Source organism: Dipodomys merriami, unplaced genomic scaffold, assembly GCF_024711535.1.
Source record: "Dipodomys merriami isolate MVZ:Mamm:240054 unplaced genomic scaffold, mDipMer1.0.p SCAF_78, whole genome shotgun sequence".
Lineage (NCBI taxonomy): Eukaryota > Metazoa > Chordata > Mammalia > Rodentia > Heteromyidae > Dipodomys > Dipodomys merriami.
The window spans coordinates 4,059,476-4,072,779 of NW_027206379.1; the positions used below are offsets into that span (position 1 = coordinate 4,059,476).

The 13,304-nt window shown below is 50.8% G+C and overlaps 1 protein-coding gene and 1 long non-coding RNA gene across 5 annotated transcripts in view; one reads left to right on the forward strand and one right to left on the reverse strand.

Moving 5' to 3' along the window:
• Positions 1 to 2,242: 2,242 nt before the first annotated feature.
• Positions 2,243 to 6,580, reverse strand: LOC138818696 (uncharacterized). Its single transcript, XR_011369206.1, has 3 exons — positions 6,344 to 6,580; positions 4,171 to 4,446; positions 2,243 to 2,548 (listed from the first exon to the last, which is right to left on the reverse strand). It is a non-coding gene; the product is annotated as an uncharacterized lncRNA (long non-coding RNA).
• A 438-nt stretch (positions 6,581 to 7,018) lies between these two features.
• Positions 7,019 to 13,304, forward strand: part of Nap1l4 (nucleosome assembly protein 1 like 4) — a 42,695-nt gene continuing 36,409 nt past the window's right edge. For 2 of the 4 annotated variants that reach the window (XM_070009702.1, XM_070009697.1), the window contains exon 1: positions 7,019 to 7,091. The gene's annotated coding sequence lies outside the window, so the exon portion shown is untranslated. Of the gene's footprint in view, positions 7,116 to 7,867; positions 7,964 to 13,304 lie in introns of those variants that run through there. The other 2 variants (XM_070009698.1, XM_070009700.1) reach the window with 2 other exon arrangements.

The following is a 13,304-nucleotide window of genomic DNA, read 5'->3' on the forward strand; positions in this document are numbered from 1 at the left end:
CCGGAGCACCTGGCCGGAGGCAGTGACTGAATTCAGTTAATGTTTGGCCATTAACGTTAGGTTTCAGAATCTTGTCCATGTTTTATATGAAAAAAAAAAAAAAAAAAACAGTAAGAGCAGGGCACAGGTGGCTCGCACCTGTAAACTTAGCTATTCAAGAGGCTGAGATCTGAGAATCTCAGTTTGAACTCAGCCTGGTGGGAAAGTGTGAAACTTTTCTGCAACTAATTACTGAAAAGCCAGAAGTAGAGCTGTGGCTCAAGTGGTAGAGCACCAGCCTTGAGCAAAAAAAAGTCAGGGACAGTGCCCAGACCCTGAGTTCAAGCCTCAGGACACACTCTCTCCTCTCTCTCTATCCCTCTCCCTCTCCCTGTCCCTCTCTCCCTCTGTCTCTCACACTCCCTCTCATACTCTAGCTTGCTTACTCTTTCTCAAACACACACAGAGGCAAAAAGGCCAGACGACAAAGAAAAGGTGCATGTTCTAGCTTTCTGCTGCAGAACAGACCACTCCAGACAGAGCATGGTAAAAAATACCCATAACCTTCTTTTTTTTTTGGTGCCTATCCTGCAGCTTGAACTGAGGGCCTGAGCACTGTCCATGAGCTTTTGTGCTCATGGCTACTGTTGTACCACTTGAGCCACAGCTCCACTTTCAGCTTTTTGGTGGTTAGTTAGAGATAGAGTCTCATGGACTTCCCTGCCTGCCTGGCTTTGAATTACAGTTCCCAAACCTCAGTCTCCTCAGCTAGGATTACAGGCGTGAACCACCAGCGCCTAGCTAATGACTATCTTCTACTCCTAGCTCTGAGTTGTCTAGGCCCAGTGGGGTGGCTTGTGGTCTCCCCATAGTACTATCGCCCTCACCCGGCGGGGTTGCTGGGCACTCTGACATTGGTGGTTCTGTCTCTGATGTGGCAGCCCATAGCTGCACGCGTGCATGTCCTGAGAGAAGAGGGACTTGCATGGCCTTTTTAGGCTTGAGCCTCAGTGATCAGGTGAAAACCACCTTGGTCCACCTTGGAGGTGTCTCAGAGGCCCCCCCGCATCCACAGGAAGGGCTAAGAGGCTGTCAGAGTGTGTGGGGTGATGAGAAGTGGCTAGTTCGGAATATTCTGGAACACTACACATTGGGAAATCAGCTCCACTTAAGAAGGGAGGATGACCCTAGCCAGGTGAGATTCACTCCCATCCCAGGGCTTGTGTTCTGAGGCTCAAGCGGTAGAGCGCTTGCCTTGAGCTGAAGAGCTGAGGCACAGCACCCAGGCCCAGAGTTCACACCCCATGACTGACCAAAAAAAAAAATGAGAGTGGGAAGTCCTAAGTTCAAGCCACAGTACTGGCACATAAAAATTTTACTGTAACAGATAAAGAAATGAGCAAGGCTGAGTACGGGTGGCTCATGCCTGTAATCCTGGTTACTCAGGTGGCTGAGATCTGAGGATCACAATTTGAAGCCAGCCAAGGCATGAAAGTCTCTGAGACTCATCTCCAGTTTATCAGAAAAAGCCAAAAGTGGCTCTGTGGTTCAAGTGGTGGTAGAGCAAAAAGGAGCTCAGCAAGTGCCCTAAAAGTTCAGAGTTTGAGTCCCAGGACTGGCCAAAAAACAAAAAAAAGGCAATGCTGTGAGCTGGACAGAACACTGAGATAACAAGGTTTAGACGCAGATCATTTCCTGTGCAGACGGGACGCTGTCCCCATCCCACTGCCTCAGCCACCGCCAGAAGAAGTGGACCCCTGGGCCTCCTTGTGTCTAGAACAGGGCCACTTGGGAAGGCTGATAGAGTTGTTCCCTGGGACTAGCTGATGGCACACAGCAGCAAGTTGAGTCTCAAGGGAATTAGGCTAGGAGGAAGAGGAGGAGGAGGGTCAATCTCAAGCATTCACAAGGTTCTGATCCTGGGTAGAGAGGATGCTAGAAATTCAGGCTGTAGGAATGGGGACAGATTTGGCTGCCAGGCGCTGTGCTGGGTGGGGGGTGGGGGGAGTCATCAGCCATCCCGTTTGGAGTGTATGATTACAAAGCTCTGCCTATGTGGTGGTGACTGGCACAGGGCTTGCTGTCCACACAGCCTGGTGACCATCGGGAGGCCCATGGAAAGGGCCCTTGGGACCTCAGGGCTGTGTGACAACTTGGGCATCTACAATTATTTTGAAGTAAAAGTCTACGGGAGTGTCTCCTAGCCAATCCTGGGACAACTGGAGCACAGAAAAGAATAACGAAGTGAAATCCAGGAGCATGTACTTGGAAGATGGAGAAAACTGGAAGGTACCAATTGTCACCAACGGAGTCTGCCCCTCTCTAAAACCTGGTTCTCCATCAGTGACAGCACTGGGCATTTCTCTTCCTTTTGTGACACTCAGTTGCCACACGGCCCCAGCTGAAGACAGAGTTGCTCCTTACCCAGTGCTGCTCAAAGTAGAAAGTGGAACAAAGGGCTGGGTGCTGGTGGTCACATCTGTAATCTCAGCTACTCCACAAGCTGAGCTCTGAGGATCAAGGTTTGAAGCCAGCCTGGGTAGGCACATCCAAGTGAATCTTCTCTCCACTTAAACAGCAAAAAGTCAGTAGATCAGTGACTATCTACTAGCCTTGAGCAGAAAGGCTAATGCACAACTCCAAGTCCCCAGAGTTCAAGTCCCAGTACCATCACTGGGAAAAAACCACAGTTGAAGAAGCCAGGCTGTTGCTCTGGGGGAAAAGCTGGGATTCCAGCTTCCTTTGTAAAGAGGTTAAGGATCCGTGGTGGAACCTGAGGGGATTGCAGTGACTAGAGAGAATGGCTTAGAACCAAGACAATAGAACATGGGGGCATTGAGGCCAGGATCGCATCTCAGTCGTGGGAGGGAAAGCAGCTTAGTGTGTGTGTGTGTGTGTGTGTGTGTGTGCGCGCGCGCGTGTGCGTGCACACGCATGAGCACGTGAGCATCAGTGCTGAGGCTTGTAAATCACTGCCTCATGCTCATGCTCTCACTTGGCTTTTTCACCTGAATTGACAGAATCAGGGTTGGTGCATCTGCTGGGTTGGGGTGCATCCAGGACTGCCCACAAACACCCACCCACCAGGGCCAGTGGACATCAGGCTTTTCTCCTCATTTGGGATAATCTGTGGGACCAAGTGAGGAGTCAAGAGTTTTTCACCAATAACAGCTTTTAAGCACCTGTGCCAACTTTCTCTAAGAACTTTCATTTCCAGCTGGTGCCCCACCAGCACCATGCACCACCACCAACTTTGGGTGGCTGTGTGACTTGACTTTGTGGGTCTTTCCTCAACTGCCCCTTGGTCCCGTCCCCCCCCCCACACACCATGAGCAAGCACACTGGCAACTGAGCTTGGGAAGACGGGTGTGGGGGAGAGTAGCCAAGGACTTAGAGTAGCAGCACGTGCAAGGCAGGGGTAGCACAGATTTGTAATCGTCGCTACTCAAGAGGCTGAGATCTAAGGATCGCCATTCAAAGCCAACCTGGGCAGAAAAGTGTGAGACTTTTTTTTGTCAGTTGCAGAGCTTGAACTCTGGGCCGGGCGCTGTCCCTCAGCTCAAGGCAAGTGCTCTACCACTTGAGCCACAGCGCCACTTCGGTTTTCTGATGGTTCATTGGAGAGAAGAGTCTCAGACTTTACTGCCCAGGCTGGCTTTTGAACCGTGATCCTCAGATCTCAGCCTCCTGAGTAAATAGGATGACAGGTGTGAGCTACCGGCGCCCAGCATTTGTCAGACATCTCTCATTAACCATTAAAAAAATTTAGAAGTGGAGCTGTGGCTCAAGTAGTAGAGTTCTAGCCTTGAACACAAAAGCTAAGGGACAGTGCCCCAGCCCTGAGTTCCAGCCCCAGTACCAGTACACGTGTGCACTCACACACACACAGGAGTAGCCAACAAGGCCAGATGTGGAGGTAGCCTGGTCAGCCAGCACCACTGTCTGTTCCAGAACCACAGATAGCTGGGGGTTGCTCATGTTCCTAAAGATAGCACAGGGAGTCTGTGAGAGAGAGGGCTCCTCAGGCAGGTGCTGCCATGTCCAGTGCAGTGGGCGGGCTGTGGAACAGGTGATACCAGGCTGACTGTGAGGAATGGGAGGGTGCAGGGTCTAGGCATTCCAATACTTTCTCAAGCCTCTCTGTAGAGGTTGGGAGTCCCCGCAGTAAGAACTCTGTCATTGTGCAGTTACCTTTGGAACGGTGGCCTTTACAGAATTAGACTGGCTCTCCTTTGCCTGCGCTGAGACTGCATTTTGTGTTCTCTCTGGAGTAAATGCATATTTTTTTTTGATATCTTTATGTTTTTGTGCCTCATGCTCTCACTTGACGTTTTTTCTGCTCCAGGCTGGTATTCTATGCCTTGAGCCACAGTTCCACTCTGCTTTTTGGTGGTTTCCTGTCCAGGCTGGCTTCAAATCTTGATCCTCAGATCTTGACCTCCTGAGTAGCAGTGAGGCAGGTTAGCCCTAGGGAAAGAAGAAACCCATCCCTTCCCTAGTCATTCCAGAGCCACCCAAGAGTTCTCTCTTCTCCCTGTACAGCTTTTAAGATTTGAGGGACCAAAGCAGTTTAGGGAGGAAATGTGACCAGAGATGAATGCGGAGATGGGGAAACTATATTATTTTTAATAAGCATTAAAAAGGGCCAGATTCTAGTTGACACCAGGAAGCAACAAACAAAGCAGTTGTTTTCCCTCATTTAAATGATAAGTTATAGCAGGTACCAGTGGTTTATATCTGTAATCCCAGCTACTCAGAAAGGCTGAGATCTTTGGAGCTCAGTTTGAAGCCAGCGAGGGTAGGAAAGCTTGTGAGACTCTTCTCAACTAACCAGGAAAAAGCCAGAAGTGGACAACACCCAGGCTCTGAGTTCAAGCCCCAGTACAGGTACTAAATAAATAAGTGCTTTTAGAGACATAAAAGGGGCTATCTCCAACTGCCTATTTGAAATGATAACAATGTGGCAACTCTTGGTGAAGGGAAGAGACAGTAGATGAGAAGCTGATCTGAGAAAAACCCCACATTGTCCCTATATTTTGGGTAAGCCCAGAGACATACAGTATTTCAGGGTACTAAGAAACACCCATATTGGCTACCGTGCTGTTGGCTGACCACATGTGCTAAGCCCTGTTGAGTATTTTTTTTTTCCTGTGCTGGTACTGAGGCTTGAACTCATGGCTGCCCAGGTTGGCTTTGAATGGTGATCCTCAGATCTTAGCCTCTTGGGTAGCTAGGATTACAGGTGTGTGCCAACCCTGCCTACCACCTGCTGCTACCCTAAATCCTTGGCTATCCTCCCCCTCCCCCTTCTTCCCAAGAAGCTCAGTTGCCAGTGTGCTTGCTCATGGTGGGGAGAGGGTGGGGGCAAGGGGCAGTTGAGGAAAGACCCACAAAGTCAAGTCACACAGCCACCCAAAGTTGGCGGTGCACTGCTGGGGACACCAGCTGAAAGTGAAAGTTCTTAGGGAAAGTTGGCACAGGTGCTTAAAAGCTGTTTTTCGTGAAAAACTCCTCCCTTGGTCCCACAGATTATCCCAAATGAGGAAAAAAGCCTGATGTCCCAGCCTCAGCTTTTCTTTTTTTTTTTTTTTTTTGGGTCCGGTCATGGGGCCTGAACTCTGGGCCTGGGCACTGTCCCTCAGCTCTTCAGCTCAAGGCTAGTGCTCTTACCACTTGAGCCACAGCGCCACTTCCGGCTTTTTTCTTTTTGCTTATGTGGTGCTGGGAATCGAACCCAGGGCCTCAGGCATGCAAGGCAAGCGCTCTACCACTGAGCCAACTTCCCAGCCCCCCAGCCTCAGCTTTTCTATCTTCTAGTGTCTTCCACTCTCAACGAAGGCAAAGCATAATCATCATGGTAGTTAAAGCTGGAAGAAGAATCTAGATCTAGAACACTGCAGGTTTCAGGGCTCTGGGTGTGGCATCCAGGCCTCAGGCACAAGCTTACCATCTGTTTGTAGTCAAACTCTGTCTTGAACTCCTCAACCTTTACATGATTTTAATTTATTCTGGGTTATGAAATGTATGACACTGGAATAATTTGCTTAACAAATACTAGTTTCAGAAGTAACCTCAAAGAAAAATCTTGGAAGCCTAAAACAAACGTCTACAGTCCAGTGTAGAATTGAACTAGCCCACGAAGTGTGAATAGATTTCTTTTCTGACGGTCGTGGGGCCTGAGCTCTGGGTCTGGGCGCTGTCCCTCAGCTCTTCGGCTCAAGGCTAGCGCTCTACCACTGAGCCACCTTCCCAGCCCCTGGAGTAGATTTTCGTTGGGTATCTATGTGTCTGTCCTGGGGTTTGACTTGAACTCATGGCCCGAGCGCCGACTCTGGCCTTCAGTCCTCAAGGCTAGCTCTACTACCTGAGCCGCGGCGCCGCTTATTGGCGATGAAGAGTCCCAGGTGGGCTTTGAGCAGTGATCCATCCTCAGCTGTCTCCCGCGGAGCTCGAGGACCGGCTGGGAGCTTCATGCCTAATTGGTGCTTCTGAACAGCTCCACGTGGGAGCTAGGGCCCCCCGCTGGGCCAGAGTGGGGGGCCGGCCCCAGCGCGGCCCGCTGCCCCGCTGGTGCGCCCGGGCTGCATCCCGTCCCCGTCCCCGTCCCGGGAGCGGAGCGAGGTCCTCCGGGGCCTGGACACACGGACACACGGGCGGACGCCTCACGCCCCTCCCCCTCCGCCCTGGACACGTGTGCTCAGGGCAGGGGCCCGGGGTCACAGGCCCTGCGGACGTCAGAAGCCCCGCCCACTGCCGGGGGACCCGGCGGCACCGAGCGGCCGGCCGCGGCGGGAGCGGGACCGGCGCCACCCACGCGCGGCGCCCCGCGACCCTTCACTGCGGCGCCCGGCAGCGCACGTGACACATCCTATTTGCATTCGGCTCTCGAGCCGAAGCGCGGCGCGCCACGCCCCCGCGGCTTCTGATTGGACATTTCCCTTACCTCCCAGGCGCAATCCACTTGCGCCACAACCCTCCAATCGCAGCCCGCCTTGCTGGCGGAGGGCGGGTCCAGAAAGCGCGACCAATAGGAGGCGGGTTTGTTGGCAGCCACCGCGGCGCAGCCCCGGAGCGAACTGAGGCACGGCCGCCACTGCCGCTGGAGGCGCGAGGTGCGGAGCGCGCGACGCCCGCGGGTAACGGCGCGGCGGGTGGGGAGGGGCTGGGCGGGCTCCGGTGGAGACCGGGCGGGCGGAGGGCGCCGTCTCGGAAGCCGGCGGCCCGGGCCGGCGGCAGGGGCGGGGCGGGGCGGCGGCGCGCTGGGCCGCGGGGCGGCGGCGGCGGGCTGGGCCGCGGGGCGGCGGGCGGTCTCCCCTCCCTCCGCTCCGCCCGCCCCCGGCTGAAGGTCAGCGCCGCTTTGTTCCCGCGCGGGCCTCCCTGCGGGCCTCCGGCGCGCACGTGAAGCCCGGGCCCGCGCCTCCCGCCAGCGCCGTGCGCGGGGACCGTGCGGGGCGGGACGGGCGGCCGCGCGGAGGCCGCCCTCCGGGGTGACGAGGCACGAGCTCCCCGCGGCTCGACGGCCGGCGGGCGCGGGGCTCCCGGTGGTAAAGTCACCTTCCTTGCAGGGCGGAGCGTCCCGGAGGGAACTCGGGGGTCCGCAGGGCCGCGCGGGGCGCACGGTCTGCCCCGCTCCGGAGCCGCCCGGCGTGTGGCCCTCCCTTAGCGCCTCTCGGGCCGCCCGGCCCGCGCTGCGGGGTCGCGATAAGACCTCGGCCCGGCTGCCGCCGCCTGCTGAGCCTGATTAGAAGGCGGGGAGGCGAGCCGAGCCCGGGGTCCCGGCCCCGGCCCCCCTGCGGTGTTTCCCGTTGCCCTTCTCGGAGGAGCCCCCGGAGGCCATCTGGCAGCTTCTAGACACACGGTACCGAAACAGGCTTGTGAGAATTACCACGAGCGCCCGCGGCTGTAGATGACATTCCAGCGTCTTCCTGCCACAGTCCACGACACCCGGGGGCCCCGTTAAGCTCTTCACACGTATTGAAACTCGGTTCGTGAAAACCTTGGGAGCTGGAACAGGCTCCGCATCCCTCACCGGAAATGCTTTGGACTATATTTTGGATGTGTTTGTGCCCACCCATCTGGCGCTTGAACTTAGCTTGGGTGCTGAGTTAACTTTTTCCCCCCATCAAGGCTAGCTCTCTACTACTTGAACCCACAGTTCCATTTCTGGTGTTTTGTTAATTTGAGATTAGTGTCCTACTCGGCCCTCTAGGATTACAGGTGTGAGCCATGGGCTCCTGACTAATGAGAACCTTTATTGTATTTATCTTGTTAAATTTCATTGTTAGGTTACAGTTCCATAAGTGAGGTTATGAGTACAATGCATCTTGGTCATTGTCACCCCTTCTCCCCTCTCTCAGCCCTACCCAATGAGAGAATTTTTAACGAGGGATTACCTGGATTTTGAACTCAAGGTCTCCCGCTTGGTTTTTTTTTTTTTTTTTGGTCTCACTGCTGGCAACCTGTACCATTTTGAGCCACCTCCAGTTACCACTTTTGAATGGTTATTCAGAAGTTTGATACTTTTCTGCCTGGTTTGGCTTCAAACCCCAAATCTCTGATCTCAGCCTCCTGAGTAGCTAGGATTACAGGTCTCAGCCACCCATGGCCAGGCTGAACCGGTCTTTGTGTGTGTGTGTGCTGCTTCCAAGGCTTCTGGCCTTGAGCTGTTGTTAAAATTTTGCTCTTATTTGTTTTTGTTTTTTTAGTTGTACTTGAGGTTTGGGGGTAAGTGTTCTTTTCCATTTCACAGTTTTGTGGCCTCACAGAATACTAAGCATTTGGTGCACTGTTTCAGGCTGGAATTCCCCAGCCTGGTGGGGTAGATGTTATGGAAGGTGGTGGTGGGATCAAGAGGATCTAGGAGGTGGTTAGGAGTCCTCTTGTGATGGATTACTCGTCTCTTCTCTTGTCAAGGTAGAGTAGGTAGAAAGCTTCATGATGAATTTTTTCAGGTTAATAGCTATTGCCTGATTTGGGGACAAGAAAAAAGATTTCCTTTTTTGGGTTTGGTTCTATGTTTTTGTTTTTATTTTTTGTAAATTAAGCCTTTTCTTCTAAGTTTTTTTTCCCCCCCTGAACTCTGAGCCTGGACATTGCCCCTCAGCTATTCAGCTCAAGGCTAGCACCCTACCATTTGAGCCATGGTGCCACTTCTGGCTTTTTCTGCCTATGTGGTACTGAGGAATCTATCCCAGGGCCTCATGCATGCAAGGCAAGTACTCTACCACTGAGCCACCTTCCCAGTCCTTTCTGAGATTTGAAAGGACTGAAGAAAGTAAAACACCTTTTGCCTATCAAGGTATTTTAGACTTTTTTTTTTTTTTTTTTGCACCCTGGTCCTGGGGCTTGAACTCGGCCTGGTGCTGTCCCTGAGCCTCTCTGCTCAAGGCTAGTGCTCTACCACCTAAAACACAGCTCCACTTCCAGCTTTGTTGGTACTTAATTGGAGATAAGAGTATCACAGACTTCTTGTCCAGGCTAGTTCAAACCACAGTCCTCAGATCTCAGCATCCTGATTAGGATTGTAGGTGTGAGCCACCCCTGCCCAGATCAGAATTACTCTTTTTTTGGATGATGATGCTAGGAATTGAACCCAGTGTTTCACACATGTTCAGCAAGTGCTCTATTACCAAGCCATCAACCATCTAGAATTTATTTTAGAGGTCCTTTCTTCCCTTTGGTTGTATTCAGTTTAAAACCTGTTCAAAGGAAGTAGAGCTGTGGCTCCAAATGGTAGAGCACTGCCCTTGAGTGAAAAAACTAAGGGACAGTGTCCAAGCTTTGAGTTCAAGGCCTAGTACTTGCCCTCCTAAATAAAAACTAAAACCTGTATAGAGCCTGGCACTGGTAGCTCACATCTGTAATTCAGTCTACTAGGAGCCAAGGTTGAGGGTTGAGGTTCAAAGCCAGCCTGTTGAGACCAGTCCTTAGAGGCTCCATCTCCAGTTAACCAGTGAAATGTTGGACTCTATGTGTGGCTCAGGTAGTAAAGCAGAGGTGCATGAGGCCCCACGTTCCAGCCCAGGTACCAACACAAAAAACAAACAAATAAACAACAGTAACAAAATCCTCTATGACATAAATTTATGTTATACTTTCAAAAACTTTGTATGGGTGGAAGTGGAGCTGTGACTCAAAGTGGTAGAGCTCTAGCCATGAAGAAAAAGAGCTTGGCACCCAGGTCCTGAGTTCAATCCCCGTGACTGAACAAAACAAAACCCCAAAACATCAAACTTTGTATGGGAATCTAAAATGTTTGTTTTGGTACCTTGTAAAGGGGAGGCATTTTTTGTTGTTGGTGGTGGGTCGTGGATCTTGAACTCTGGGCCTGAGCGCTGTCCCTCAGCTCTGCAGCTCAAGGCTAGCGCTCTGCCACTTGAGCTACAGCACCATTTCTGGGTTTCTGGTGGTTAATTGGAGATATGAGTCTCACAGACTTTCCTGCCCAGGCTGGCTTTGAACTGCAATTCTCATATCTCAGCCTCCTGAGTAGCTAGGATTGCAGGCGTGAGCCATGGGTGCCTGGCAGGAGAGAGCAATTTTAATTCCTCCAGCCCTAAGGGCGCTCACCTGAAGGAAGTGGCAGGTGCCATTGCCGCTGGATCCAGTCTTCCCAGTGACCTTTAGTTTCTTGGGAATTTGTACTGGAATTGATAGCCAAGAAGTGCTTACCTTTTTGTTTAAAAGGGAATCTAGAATAAGTTTTGTACACTACGATAGAAGAAAGCAGCTGGTGAGAACACAGGAAACATCTCTCTTCCGCCCTCAGACTGTTTTGCATGGGACTTCTTGCTTAGCACTTGTGAGGTTTGTCTCTGAGCACATACATGGTGACCAAGAGGCCTTTATTGGGTAGAAAGTGAAGATTGTGTGTTGGAATGTTAAGACATTTTTAAGAAATAGTTTACAATTGGGTAGATTTGTTTGTTTGCACCTGGCAGAATTGATTTTCCACCCTGCCTGCTGAGAGGAAGCAGGTTGCTTTACTTGCTCCACCTTTGAATTAAACATTTTGTGTATTTTTTAGTGGCAGGAGGGATATTGTATTTTTGTGGTAAGAGAACTACAAAAGGCCACTTTGTGGACTTACCTTTTAATCTTGACAGTGGGCAAGATGACTACACTTGCTGTGTAGTCTCAAATTTCCTGTTGTTCTTGCAAGAGTACTGTTAGCTGTTAGAACTAAACGTGCTTCATCCCATGTCCAGAGGGAAATGCCACTTCAAAAACAGGGTGAGCTAGCTTTGGTTTAATAGTTTATGGTAGAAATATCTATCCATCTGTATTTTTTCCATATATGTTGGCTGTGGGGCTTGAATTCAGGGCCTGGGTGCTGTTCCTCCTGAGCTTTTTTTGCCCAAGGCTAGAGCTCTACCACTTTGAACCATAGCTCTTTTTCCTGTCTTCTGGTGGGTAATTGGAGATAAGAGTCTCATGGACTTTCCTGCACTGGCTGGATTTGAACTGCTGCAATCATCAGATCTCGGTCTTCTGAGTAGCTAGCATTATGGGTGTGAGCCACCAGCTCCCAAGCTTTTTTTTTTTGTGTGTGGCCAGTCCTGGGGCTTGAACTCAGGGCCTAGGCACTGTCCTTGGGCTTTTTTTGCTCAAGGTTAGCACTCTACCACCTGAGCCACAGTGCCACTTCTGGCTTTTGTCTTTTTATGTGGTACTGAGGAACTGAACCCCCAAGGCTTCATGCATGCTAGGCAAGCACTCTATCACTAAGTCCGATTCCCAGCCCCTATGTTTTTTGTTCAAGTAATAATTTGTCACCAGGTGCCAGCAGCTCATGCCTATAAATCCTAAGGGAGAAAAAAGTAATAGTTTGACAGCATTTCTTCCTAAGCTCCACTATGCTTTACATATATTATATTTTATTTTTATTATTTTTATTTTATTTATTTATTTTTTTTTGGGTCCGGTCGTGGGGCCTGAACTCTGGGCCTGGGCGCTGTCCCTCAGCTCAAGGCTAGCGCTCTACCACTTGAGCCACAGTGCCACTTCTGGATTTTTTTCTTTTTGCTTATGTGTGCTGGGGAATCGAACCCAGGGCCTCATGCATGCAAGGCAAGCGCTCTACCACTGAGCCACCTTCCCAGCCCCAAGATTATATTATAAAATAGTACTCATTCACTACGTTATTGCAAAGTAGCTTTCAGTGTCTGCATCTGTAAGCACGGCTCTCACTTCTGGGGTCTCTTACTGAATAAAATAACCGGAAGTCTTTGCCCTGCCCCCTTTCTGCAGTGAAAGACGTTTTCACAGACTCGTCGGTACATTTAGTTAGTGTCCTGATTACCTCCTGACACTAGGATTGTGTTGATGGGCCTGGTCAAGCATCTGTTGATGAGGCCAGTGTACATAGTGGGAACTTACTCGGTCTCCTGTGCTGAGCAGGTTTTACGCATGGAGGCACCCGGATACCCCTGAGTATCCTAATTTGTTTTGATTTCTGGGACTTTGTGTGTGTTAGTCCAGTGTTCTTCTACTTGAACCATGCCTCTATCCTTTTTTCTTTAGTTTTTGGATAGAGTCTTGAGTTTTTTTTCCAGGACCAGCCTCATGATTCTCTTGTCAGTGCCTCCTGTTAGCTGGGATTCCAGACCCAGTTTGTTGGTTGAGATGGAGCTTGCTTAACTTTGCCCCAGCTGTCCTCATGCTATTACTCCCCTTGTTTACTCATGGATGGTGCTTTACCATTTGAGCATACTTCCAGTCTGCCTTTTTTGCTTGTTAGTTAGAGATGGCGTCTCATGGACTGTTCTGCCTGGGCTAGCTTCAAATTTCAGTCCTTTAGATCTCGGCCTCCTGAGTAGCTAGGATTACAGGTATGCTGGAATGTGATCACATTCTTTCTATAAGGGTCAGCTTGCCTTTCTTTAGACTGTGGACCAAGTCATTTGCTTTTAGTTTATATAATTACCATCCTAATTTCATATGGATTAAAGGCTCCACTTTAATATGGATTAAAGAAATTCTGAATAGTTGAGTCAGTGTCCTTCTGTGGGAGGGTAGTCCCTTCACCTGTGTCTGGACGGCTGTGTTTAGGTAGTCACATGCACTCTGTGCACTCCAGTGTGGGTTCTCCATCCTTTCTAGACACAGCCAGTTTCTTGGGAATGTAGTAGAACCAAACTGAAGGATTCCCAGCAGACCAAGCTAGCAGCAGAACCTTCAGTTGAGTTTGTAGAGGCAGAAGGGATCTGAACTTGAGACTGGGGTCCACATCATACTAGCCACATCACCTTGGACTAGGCATCTCACCTTCTGGAGCAGCTCTTTGCTCCTTGTCCCCTCAGTTGAGCATAGTTTAGTGGGTATTG